The sequence below is a fragment of the Mustela nivalis genome, assembly GCF_964662115.1.
Source record: "Mustela nivalis genome assembly, chromosome: 1".
Lineage (NCBI taxonomy): Eukaryota > Metazoa > Chordata > Mammalia > Carnivora > Mustelidae > Mustela > Mustela nivalis.
In genome coordinates, this window is record NC_139020.1 from 161,554,393 (window position 1) to 161,567,530 (window position 13,138).

Sequence of the window (13,138 nt, forward strand, 5' to 3'; positions counted from 1 at the left end):
CACAGTAACTGAAATTATTCTCACCTATTCTTTTACATTTCTGCCTCCACGTTTTCTACAGTGCTATATAAAGACAGTTTGTAATTTTGTGGTGTTATTTACAGTTTTCATTCTTTTATAAAACATCCTGCCTTCAATATGTTTCTAATGTTAGAGAAATGGATGATTTCCAAATGTCTTTTTTTTTCTTTTTTCATTTTCTTTCTTTTTTTTTTTTAAGTGATTCATCACTTACATATTACATGTAGAGCTCCTCATAAACAGTTGCCTCTTGGAACACTGCCTCAAAAACTAATGATGTACTGTATGGTGACTAACAAAACATAATAAATTTTTTTAAAAAAAGAAATTTTACTCCTTAATACTCATCTCCCATTAGCCCATCCCATACCCACCCCCCTCCACCAACACTCAGTTTCATCTCTATCATTAAGAGTCTGTTGTGGTTTTCTTCCCACTCTATTTTTTTTCCCTTCCACTGTGTTCATCTGTTCTGTTTGTTAAGTTGCACATGGGAAGAAGCCATATGGTATTTGCCTTCTGTGACTGATTTCTTTCACCGAGCATAATCTACTCTAGCTCCATCCACATCACTGCAGATGGCAGGATTTCAGCCCTTATGGTAGCTGAGTAATATTCCATTGTATGTATGTACCAAATGCCAATTTTCCATACAGCTATACAGAGAACAAGAAAAAGAAACAAATTCACACTGCTTTCACAGGATGAGGTGAATCTTGATGTTGACATCCCAGAGACAGACATTACAGGGTAGGAGAATTACAGGTCAAGTCTTCCTGAATTGAGATGTCGAAACTGGAAGCCAGGATTATAGTTTATTTCCAGAAGTCCCAAAACAAATGGACAAAACCCCCAAACCAGGATATCCTGTGGGGTTTTTATGGGTTGATATGATTGGGATAACGGACTGGGTGAAGTCCGGGAGAATGGTGAGAAGGGATGTTACCATTGGCTTGATGGAATTGAGAGTATGGAAGCTGAGGATGAAGGTCTGTGTTGTGGTCCTCGAAGAGTGATCTGGGGTGGGGTATCCAGGCTGGGGTTTGATGGGTGTGGAGGGAAAACCCTGTTCCTGGCAAATACAGGGTGTAGAGATTAATTAGAAGAGATTTAAGAGTACAGACTGTATGTGTGGGAGAAAAGGAGCAGGAAGGCACACGCTCAGCCAATGCAGCCTTGCCCACTGTCAGCCAAGCCTAAGTACACCCTGCTCAGTTGGTCACATCAGTAGTAAGACATTGAGCATCACAGAATTAATTTATTCAACCACTAGAGCCCTAGCCCAGAACACCACCTTCCCATTAGCATGCTGTAACTGTTCATCTATGGTTGGCCTGCTGAAGGGAAGCTAATTCATGGCAGAGCCATCACATGACAGTTGGTTTGGAATGCCATGGATTCAGAGTCAGTTGGGGGCTGAGCAGCCCACCAGTCACTGAGGGTGTTCAGCTGGTCCTCGAAAGGCCCTGGGAGAAGGCCCTGTGGGAAGAAGCTCGGGGAGGAGGGCCACAGTTGAACTTCCCTGGTCCTTCCAAGGGGCTTGGTTGGGAGGAAACCATCCTGTTTTTCAGTCAGAGATTGAATACAGAGTCGGGAGTATGAAGCAAGTTTTATATAATCCTCTTGGCCCTGACACCTTCTTTAGGGTACCTACTCTCTCCCCCAGAAATTGTGGGGCAGGAGAAATTGAGAAAGTCAAGAGTGTGCTTGGTTCAGTGGTCCAGGGCCTTTCCTCAGGGGCCTTGGGCAGGCCTCAGGTGTTTAGATCTCTCACCCAGGGACCAACCACATTCTTGTCTTGGATCCAACACTCATCATCATGACCACTTCTGGCAGATCACTTCATCTCTCTAAATTTCAATGCCCTGCACTCTAAAATATGGGCTAGGGCCCTTGCTTTGACCCCTCTCAACAGGGCTGATATGGAGATCACAGGTGCCCACAATACATATTCTCCACGAGACCTTAAGCAGCATTCCCATGTAAATGCTGGAGAGTAAGCTTTCACCCTCCCCTTTTGTGGAGCCATCCAAATCCCCTCTCTGGAGTCATCCACTACTGGTCGTGTAGCTCATCCTCTAGGCATTCGATAGCTGAACACTTACAGAGGTATTGGGAAGCACCAGTCCTTTTCTTGAGGCTTTACTCCTGGTAAGGCCCTTTAGCCTCAGACCTGAACACTAATTTGTAGGCCATGCTAACAATTTTGTGTCCCAGAACAGGGCACTGAGGCACAGAGGGGTCTCTATAACTCTCTCAGGTATGTGTCACTGTTAAATTGTATGTGAACCTAGACCATCAGGTGTGGTCACTCTGCTGTGTTTCTATAGTGTCTGAGCTAAAGAAAGGGATATGCCCACAAAGCCAGTCTGTTGGTTGTTTGAAGGACACACCAAGTTGCAACATCTTCCTAAGTTCAACGTTGATTCAGGAGGCTCTGCTGGGCAGCTGGTGGGGAAAGGGAGGAGAAGATGGCACTCTGAATGATTACTAATTTCCCTATGGTCTTTTGTCAGCAAGATGCCAACAGTGCTCTCTATTATATACCTGTTCTCAGGGATCTTGTTTGGGGCATGCTGCAAAAATTGTGCACCCCAAGTCCAGAACGTCAACAGTACACCCTACAGGTGACACAAGTGAAATTTCTCTTGACATTCCATCACTTATTTGATCCGGAGTATTCTCTTTCATTGGTTCATATCCCTAAAACAGAGCAATCAAAATGGTAGTGGACATTTTTCTGGGTTTTTATTTTTTTTTTTAAATGAGGATCAGTGCTCAATGTGGGGCTGGAACTCATGACCGAGAGATGAAGAGGTGCACAGTCCAGTGACTGAACCAACATGGTGCTCCATTTTTCTACTAATTCAAGTATACAAATATTTATTTTTGTTTTATTTTATTTTTTATTAACATATAATGTATTATTAGCCCCAGGGTTACGGGTTTATGAATCGCCAGGTTTACACATTTCACAGCACTCACTATACCACGTACCCTCCCCAATGTCCATAACACAACCACTCTCTCCATCTGGAGCCCTCAGTTTGTTTTGTGAGATTAAGACTCTTATGGTTTGTCTCCCTCCCAATCCCATCCTGTTTCATTTTTTCCTTCCTTACCACCCAAACCCCCAACGTTGCCTCTCAGATTCTTCCTATCAGGGAGATCATATGAAATTGTCTTTCTCTGATTGACTTATTTCACTCAGCATAATACCCTCTAGTTCTATCCATGTCATTGCAAATTGCAAGATCCCATTTCTTTGGATGGAGATAGATGATAGATAGATAGATATACCACCTCTTCCTTATCCATTTATCTGTTGATGGACATCTACATTCTTTCCATTGTTTGGCTATTGAGGACATTGCTGTTATAAACATTCGGGTGTATGTGCCCCTTCAAATCCCTACATTTGTATCCTTAGGGGAAATGCCCAAAGGGCGATTGCTGGGTCATAGGGTAGTTCTATTTTCAGCTTTTTGAGGAATGTCCATGCCATTTTCCAGAATGGCTGCACCAGCTTGCATTCCCACCAACAGTGTAGGAGGGTTCCCCTTTCTCCACATCCTCATCAGCATCTGTCATTTCCTGACTTGTTAATTTTAGCCATTCTGATTGGTGTGAGGTGGTATCGTATTGTGGTTTGTTTGTTTGTTTATTTAATTTTTTCAGTGTAACAGTATTCATTGTTTTTGCACCACACCCAGTGCTCCATGCAATCCATGCCCTCTCTAATACCCACCACCTTGTTCCCCCAACCTCCCACTCCCCACCCCTTCAAAACCCTCAGATTGTTTTTCAGAGTCCATAGTCTCTCATGGTTCACTTCCCCTTCCAATTTCCCTCAACTCCCTTCTCCTATCCACCTCCCCTTGTCCTCCATGCTATTTGTTATGCTCCACAAATAAGTGAAACCATATAATTGACTCTCTCTGCTTGACTTATTTCACTCAGCATAATCTCTTCCAGTTGCATTGTGGTTTTGATTTGTATTTCCCTGATGCCGAGTGATGTGGAGCACTTTTTCATGTGTCTGTTGGCCATGTGGATGTCTTCTTCACAGAAATGTCTGTTCATGTCTTCTGCCCATTTCTTGATTGGATTATTCGTTCTTTGGGTGTCGAGTTTGATAAGTACTTCATAGATTTGGGGTACTGGTCCTTTATCTGATATGTCATTTGCAAATATCTTTTCCAATTCTGTCTGTTGTCTTTTGGCTTTTTTTTTTTTTTGACTGTTTCCTTTGCTGTGCAAAAGCTTTTGATCTTGATGAAATCCCAATAGTTCATTTTTTCTCTTGCTACCCTGTCTTTGGCCATGTACCTAAGAAGATGAAGTGGCCTCTGAGGTCGAAGAGATTGCTCTCTATGTTCCCCTCAAGGGTTTAATGGATCCCTTTCTCACATTGAGGTTTTTCGTCCATTTGGAGTCTATTTTTGTGTGTGGTGTAAGAAAATGGTCCCGTTTCATTTTTCTGCATGTGCCTGTCCAATTCGCCCAACACCATTTTTTTGAAGAGATTGTATTTTTCCATTGAACTTTCTTTCCTGCTTTATCAAATAATAGTTGACCATAGAGTTGGGGGTCTATTTCTGGGCTCTTTATTTGCTCCATTGATCTATGTCTTCGTTTTTGTGCCAGTACCACAAGATAATAAGAGCTTTGTAATAGAGCTTGAAGTCCAGAATTGTGATGCCACCAACTTTGGCTTTCTTTTTCAACATTCCTCTGACTATTCGAGGTCTTTTCCTGTTCCATATAAATTTTAGGATTATTTTTTCCATTTCTTTGAAAAATCTTTGATAGGGATTGCATTAAACGTGTAGATTGCTTTAGGTAGCATAGACATTTTCACCATATTTGTTCTTGCAATATAGGACCATGGAACATTTTTCCATTTCATTGTGTCTCCCTCAATTTCCTTCATGAGTACTTTATCGTTTTCTGAGTAGAGATTCTTTGCCTATTTGGTTAGGTTTATTCCTAGGTATCATATGGTTTTGGGTGCAGTTGTAAATGGGATTGACTCCTTAATTTCTCTTTCCTCTGTCTTGCTGTTGGTGTATAGAAATGCAACTGATTTCTGTGCATTGATTTTATACCGTGACACTTTATGAATTCCTGTGCAAGTTCTAGCAGGTTTGGAGTGGAGTCGTTTGGGTTTTCCACATAAAGTATCATATCATCTGCAAAGAGGGATAGTTTGACTTCTTCTTTGCTGATTTGGATATCTTTAATTTCTCTTTGTTGTCTGATTGCTGAGGCTAGGACTTCTAATACTATGTTGAATAGCAGTGGTGATAGTGGACATCCCTTTACATCAGTAAAGTGTCAGGATATAAAATCAAAGCACAGAAATCAGTTGAATTTCTTTACAACCAACAACAAGACAGAAGAAATGAAGGAGTCAATCCCATTTACAATTGTACCCAATAACAATTGTAAATCCCATTTACAATTGTACCCATAACATACCTAGGAATAAACCTAACCAAAGTGGCAAGGAATCTATACTCAGAAAACTATAAAGGACTCATTAAAGAAATTGAGGAAGACACAAATAAATGGAAAAGTGTTCCATGCTCATGGATTGGAAGAACAAATACTGTGAAAATGTCTACGCTACCTAAAGCAATCATACGTTTAATTCAATCCCTATCAAATTACCACCTGTTTTTTTTTTTTTCAAAGAAATGGAACAAATAATCCTAAAATTTATATGGAACCAGAGAATACCTTGAATAGCCAGAGAAATGTTGAAAAAGAAAGCCAAAGTTGGTGGCATCACAATTCCAGACTTCAAGCTCTATTACAAAGCTGTCATCATCAAGACAGTATGGTAGTGGCACAAAAACAGACACACAGATCAACGGAACAGAATAGAGAGCCCAGAAATAGACCCTCAACTCTATGGTCAGCTAATCTTCAACAAAGCAGGAAAGAATGTCCAATGGAAAAAAGACAGCCTCTTCAACAAATGGTGTTGGGAAAATCGGACAGCCACATTCAGAAAAATGAAACTGGGCCATTTCCTTACACCACACACAAAATTAGACTCCAAATGGTTGAAGCACCTCAATATGAGAAGGGAATCCATCAAAATCATTGAGGAGAACACAGGCAGCAACCTCTTTGACCTCAGCCACAGTAATTTCTTCCTAGGAAAATCGCCAAAGACAAAGGAAGCAAGAGAAAAAATGAACTATTGGGACTTCATCAAGATCAAAAGCTTTTGCACAGCAAAGGAAACAGTCAACAAAACCAAAAGACAACTGACAGAATGGGAGAAGATATTTGCAAGCAACATATCAGATAAAGGGCTAGTATCCAAAACCTATAAAGAGCTTATCAACCTAAACACCTCAAGAAATGGGCAGAGGACATGAACAGACATTTCTGTGAAGAAGACATCCACATAGCTAACAGACACATGAAAAAATTGCTCCATATCACTTGGCATCAGGGAAATAGAAATCAAAACCACAATAAGATACCACCTCACACCAATCAGAATAGCTAAAATTAACAAGTCAGGAAATGACAGATGCTGGGGAGGATGCGGAGAAAGGGGAACCCCTCTATACTCTTGGTGGGAATGCAAGCTGGTGCAACCACTCTGGAAAACAGCATGGAGATTCCTCAAAAAGTTGAAAATAGAGCTACCCTATGACCCAGCAAATGCACTACTGGGTATTTACCCTAAAGATACAGATGTCATGATCGAAAGGGACATGTGCATCTGAATGTTTATAGCAGCAATGTGCACAGTAGCCAAACTATGGAAAGAATCTAGATGTCCATCAACAGATGAATGGATAAAGAAGATGTGGTATATATATACAATGGCACACTATGCAGGCATCAAAAGAAATGAAGTCCTGCCATTTGTGATGACATGGATTGAACTAGAGGGTATTATTATGAGTGAAATAAGTCAATCAGAGAAAGACAACTATCATATGATCTCCCTGATATGAAGAAGTGGACATGCAACGTGGGGGTTTTGGGGTATAGGAAAAGAATAAATGAAACAATATGGGATCAGGAGGGAGACAAACCATAAGAGATGCTTGATCTCACAAAACAAACTGAGGGTAGCTGGGGGGAGGCGGGTAGGAAGAGGGTGGTGGGGTTATGGATGTTGGGGAGGGTATGTGGTCTGGTGAGTCCTGTGATGTGTAAACCTGGTGATTCACAGACTTGTACCCCTGGGGCCAATAATACAATATATGTTTACTAAAAATTATTTTTAAAAAAGCTCCACACACAAGAAGTTATTCCTAGGGAAAACTGGAAGGATAGCTTATGGATATTTTTTGCATTATCTGTTCAGCCTTTATGTTCATCTAACACTATTCTGAATCCTGTCCACTAAGTTATAAAGTTTGGAAACAGTGATTCAGGGAAAACTCTGTATCTCCCTATATTCCAGATTCAGGTAAGTTCTATGATACCTAAAGATTTTTTTGTTTTGTTTTATTTTGTTTTGTTTGTAAAAAATTTTCGGTGTTCCAAGATTCATTGTTTATGCACCATATCCAGTGCTCCATGCAGTAAGTGCCCTTCTTAATAACCTCCAGCAAGCTAACTCATCCCTCCAACCCCTCCCTTCCAAAATCCTCAGGTGGTTTCTAAGAGCCCAGTCTCTCATGCTTTGTCTGTCCCTCAAATTTCCCATAATTCACTTTTCCTTATTATTTCCTATAAGACTGAACCCAATTTGAATTCAACACTAACACCAGTTGACCAGGTAAATTTAAATTTATACACAGGAATTATAGAAAAATGTGCCATCACTTTTACTTTTTTGTTTGTTTGTTTTTTGTGATCTATTAACATATGGTACTTGTGAGAGAGAGAGTAGTCTAGAACAACTTCAGGAGGAAATTTCCACCATACCTTCCTCTTGCTCTTCATGGTTTGGGGCCTATTGTGGGGCGAGAAGCAGCCTTGAATGGTCTACCTCCTCAGGACAGGTGATTTCTTGACCTGGCCAGCACATTGTTGTCTATCCTCCAGGCACTGTCCTGGGAAAGAGATAACAAGGGCTGTTAGCAACTTGCCATCAGAAGACCAGAAGGAAATTAGTCATACTTTATACACATTTCAGTCCTCTGACCCCTTTTCCTCAGCTACCCACCAGATACTCTTGGATCAGCTTGGGAGTGAGGACAATGCTGCAGTGTTGTGCACTGAAAACCCCTTCAGACAGGTTTTATGGACAAATGTATTTTTCTTTAGCTGAGATAGTAGAGACACACCACACAGCACAGTGAGCTGTCATTTCTACTACCTTTTCTTTCAGCTCTCAGCTGCTTATAGACATTCACTCCATATGGCCCCAAATAATGAAACTGCATATTGTTACTATACTTTGTGATTCCCCTACCTAAATTAGATTGAGAAATTAGAGAGAGAGAGAGAGAGAGAGAGAAGAGAGAGAGAGAGAATATGAGAGATTTCTAACTGAGAAAAGGAAAGTTGACCTTACCTTAGGAAGAGATGGGATGCTTTCCTCCACACTGTCCTCAGCAACATTCTCCAGCGGGTACTCTGGAGGATCTGGAAGATACAGTGGAAGTGTCAAGACATCACTTGTGGTGCTCAGGAATTATTGAGGGAGCTTTGCTTGAGGGGAACACAGAGCCATGGTGCATGAGTGTGATGTGTGAACAAATGAGAACTGAGCTGCTCCTAGGCCCACCTACTTAGTGGATGAAAAAACGCAAAGCAGAGTAGTAGGAAAGTAGTGAGAAACAGCTTTTCCTTTTTAGCAAAGGGGCTCTAATCAGTGTGGAATAGTCAATGCAAAATCAGGCAAACACTAACCGCAGGCCTTGTTTCGATAAAAGAGTCCCATGATGCATCCTACCCAGTGTAAATTTCCTCTTCTCCACATATTGAAGGACTAGTTCAACTTCCATGTGTACATTCACACAGGTCTCACATCATCAGCTAGTCCTTTGACTTTTCCTTATTTTATTGGTATGTCATATCCATCGTATTTATGCTTCAAGTCATCTGTAAGTGTACGCTCAGGAGTGTTAATTTCATTCAGAGTTCTTTGTATCCATTCCTACAATTTACCCACGACACCACATTTTCACCAGGTTGAAAACACCTCTGGATCGATTAAGAAAAAGCTCCATCTTCCTTCCTGCCTTTGTCCCTTGAATTTGCCTATTCTGTATAAGGCCTATCAGTGGAAACCTACAGTACAGGTCTTTCTTTGCCTGCAGATTCCAGGTGTGATTCATGATGCTGGGAACATAGGAATAAAGATCATGTATGTTGCCATATGGGGGATCGTTGACATATGAATTTTTCAAAACTCAGAGAAAATCTAATCACAAGAAATACAATGTAGTATATTCATGCCCTGAGCATGAATAAAAATATATGGATGTGGTCACACTGATTGAAAAAAAAAAAAATCCACACCCAAGTAAGAAGTTATTCCTAGGGAAAACTGGAGGGGGGGGGATTATGGAAATTTCCTGAATTCTCTGTTCAGCCTTTATGTTCATCTAAACCTGTTTCAAATCATGTCCAGTAAGTTATAAAGTTTGGAATCAGAAATTCAGGGAGAGCTCTATATCTCCCTATATTCTGCACTTAGATAGATGTTGTTACATTTTTATGTAAAGATGTTTCATATTTATGTAAAGAATTTTCAGTGTTCCAAGATTCACTGTTTATGCACCACAGCCAGTGCTCCATGCAATATGTGCCTTTCTTAATACCTTTCAGCAGGATAACTCATCCCTCCATCTCCTCCCTTCCAAAATCCTCAGGTGGTTTCGAAGAGCCCATAGTCTCTCATGCTTTGTCTGCCCCTCCAATTTCCCACATTCACTTTTCCTTAATATTTTCAATAAGATTGAACCCAACTTTGAGTTCAATACTACAATCAATTGACTAGATAAATTTAAATTTATACATAGGAAATTACAGAAAAATGTACCATCCCTTTTGCTTTTGTTTTTGTTTTTGTTTTTTATTTTTGCGATCTATTAACATATGGTACTTAGTGAGAGAGAAAGTAGTCTGGATCAACTTCAGGAGGAAATTTCCATGATATCTTCCTCTTGCTCATCAATGGGTTGGAGCATATTGTGGGGCAAGAAGCAGCCTTTCCTGTTCTGTCTCCTCAGAACAGGTAATTTTCCTGACTTGGCCAGCACATCATTGTGTGTCATCCAGACATAGTCTTGGGAGAGAGATAACAGAGGAGAGGGCTGTTGACAACTTGCAGGCAGAAGACCAGAGGGAAATTAGTCATACTTTATACACGGTTCAGTCCTCTAACCCCTTCTTCCTCAGCTATCCAGCAGATACTCTCAGATCAATTTGGGGGTTAGGAAGATGCTATAGTGTGTGTGCACTTAAAACCCCCAGGAGATAAGTTTAATGGACAAATATATTTCTTTAGCTAAGACACTAGTGAAATGCCACAAACACAGTGAGCATATGTGGTCCCTCAGAGATTATGGGGACACCTCTTCACATGAGTTCCCTCATCTAGGATGCAGAAATGAGGCAACCATTTATTTGCCCCAAGTAAAGCCATAGGAAAGGAAAGGATTTGTGTTTGATCATTGTTCTGTAATTTTCAGGTATTGAATGACTAGAGAATGAGGTGTATACTTGGTAGTAGGTGAAGGCAGAGATGGGAGGTGGATGGCTCCACAGCAAGGGAGGATGGAATTTAGTCTTTAGCCTTTACATGGGACAGATATGTCACAGCTCTTGGGGATCATATATTATCCTCTGCTGTGATCCCATATCAGCTTTGTTGACATGTGAGCAAGCAGGGATCCTTGCCCATGTTTTACAGTGAAGCTGCTGGAAAACTCACAGAATTGTTGAAAATTGGGGAACTTAAAATGTAAGGAGCAGAAGAAATTCCCAGAGTAGCCACAGTGATGAATGGTGGGTTTAGAGCAGGAATGTATTTAGATCGAGGGCATGGGTATCTCTGACCTTCTGAGACCCACCTGGGGTTCTTGTGAAAATGCTTTGGACCCCTGTACCATGACTCTCCTCAGTTTCTCCAACCACCTTGCCCCACAATTTCTAAGGTGTATGGCGGGTGCCCTGGAAGAAGAGTCTGACCAGAGAAAAATCCAAATCCAAATCTTAACTCGGCCATATAACTCTATGAATCAGTCCCTGACTCCAGAATGGTGTAACAAATTAAATCTGTGGTTCTCAGCGACTTGCTTTTGATCTGGCAAAGGTCTGAGGGCCTTGGACTAAGGCCTGGCCAAGAGAAGGCCTGGCTACCCTGGCTAAGTGTGCACCTACTTCCTCCTTCTGTCTCCTACACATCCTGTCCCGAGTCTCAGTATCACTCATCCTCTCCAGATAGCATAGTGGCAAGGAACAAGCTCCTGCCTCCTCTTAGAAGATTCCCTCTATGGGCACAGCCTGGGGATCCCACCCCTGGACTCTCTTTGAGACCACCAAGCAAACACTGCATCAATCAGTTGCAAAATACTCATTCCACCAGGGCAAAGACACTTTCCCTTTTCACCCACAGTCCCCAGCATCCCTCAAACATCCAATGAATATGTCCACAGTAACCCACAAACTCCCGTAAGAATTTCCAGTTTCATTCCTTATAAAAGAAGCCACTGTGTTTAGACTGCTAATAATTGCCCTCAGATTCTGACATGTACATTGAGGAAGACTTGACTGGTAATTCTCTGCTAATTCTCAAAAATTAATGACTATTGCTGCAGGAGCAACATTCTCCTGATCCATTGAAGGCAGTGTGGTGTGTTTCCATGTGTTTTCTATGTAAGAATGTGTACAACACTGGCATTTGGAAATAGAAGATTTTCTTAAATATCAGAAGATAGTACAAGCAGTCAGTTTGATAGCAGACTGACAAGCATACAGTAAAACAAAAATTACAAAATACATTTATTTTTTTTTTAAAGATTTTATTTATTTGACAGAGAGAGATCACAAGCAGGCAGAGAGGCAGGCAGAGGGAGAGAGGAGGAAGCAGGTTCCCTGCTAAGCAGAGAGCCCGATGTGGGACTCGATCCCAGGACCCTGAGATCATGACCTGAGCCGAAGGCAGCGGCTTAACCCACTGAGCCACCCAGGCGCCCCACAAAATACATTTAGATAACCCCATAGACCACTGGGATGGTGCAAATTAAAAAATGAAAAGTATATTTTCATGGCTATTCAGAGCGGCACATGTTGTGATGAACACTGGATGGTATATGCAACTAATGAATCGTTGATCACTCTATCAAAAACCAATGATACATGGGGCACCTGGGTGGCTCAGTGGGTTAAGCCTTTGCCTTCAGCTCAGGTCATGATCTCAGGGTCCTAGGATCGAGCCCCACATTGGGCTCTCTGCTCAGGGGAAAGCTCACTTCCACCTCTCTCTCTGCCTGCGTCTCTGCCTACTTGTGATATCTCTCTCTCTCTCTCTCTCTCTCTCTTTCTCTGCAAATGAATAAGTAAATTTTAAAAAAAACTTATTTTTTCTGCAGCACCTTTAGGTGTAAACTTAGCTTGTGCATTTGGAATTTTTCTAATTTTATGAGAGGCTATGTATTTCCATCTCAGGACAGACTTTGCAATATCCTACAGGTTTTGGGCTGAAGTGTTTTCATTCTCATTAGCTTCCATGAATTGATTAAGTTCTTCTTTAATTTCCTGATTGACCCAATCATTCTTCAGCAGAATGTTCTTTAACTTCCATGTGTTTAGGATCCTTCCACATTTCCTCTTGTGACTGAGTTCTAGTTTCAAAGTATTGTGGTCTGAAAATATGCAAGGAATAATCTAAATCTTTTGGTATCAGTTGAGATTGATTTGTGTCCCAGTATGTGGTCCATTCTGGAGAAAGTTCCCTCTGCACGCAAGAAGAATGAACATTCTGTTGTTTTAGGATGGATTGTTCTGTATATATCTGTGAAGTCCTGGTCCAGTGTGTCATTCAAAGTCCTTGTTTCTTTGTTGATCTTCTGTTTGGATGATCCATTCATTCCTGGGAGTGGAGTGGTTAAGTCTATTATATTATATTTTCTATGTATTTCCTTAAGTTTGTTTTTAATTTGTATAATTGGCTGCTCACAAGTTA

At 41.1% G+C, this 13,138-nt stretch overlaps 1 long non-coding RNA gene across 1 annotated transcript; it reads right to left on the reverse strand.

Moving 5' to 3' along the window:
- Positions 1-7,769: 7,769 nt before the first annotated feature.
- On the reverse strand, positions 7,770-8,590 carry LOC309872916. The gene is made up of 2 exons (XR_014316138.1): positions 8,519-8,590; positions 7,770-8,054 (listed from the first exon to the last, which is right to left on the reverse strand). It is a non-coding gene; the product is annotated as an uncharacterized lncRNA (long non-coding RNA).
- Between the last annotated feature and the right edge of the window lie 4,548 nt (positions 8,591-13,138).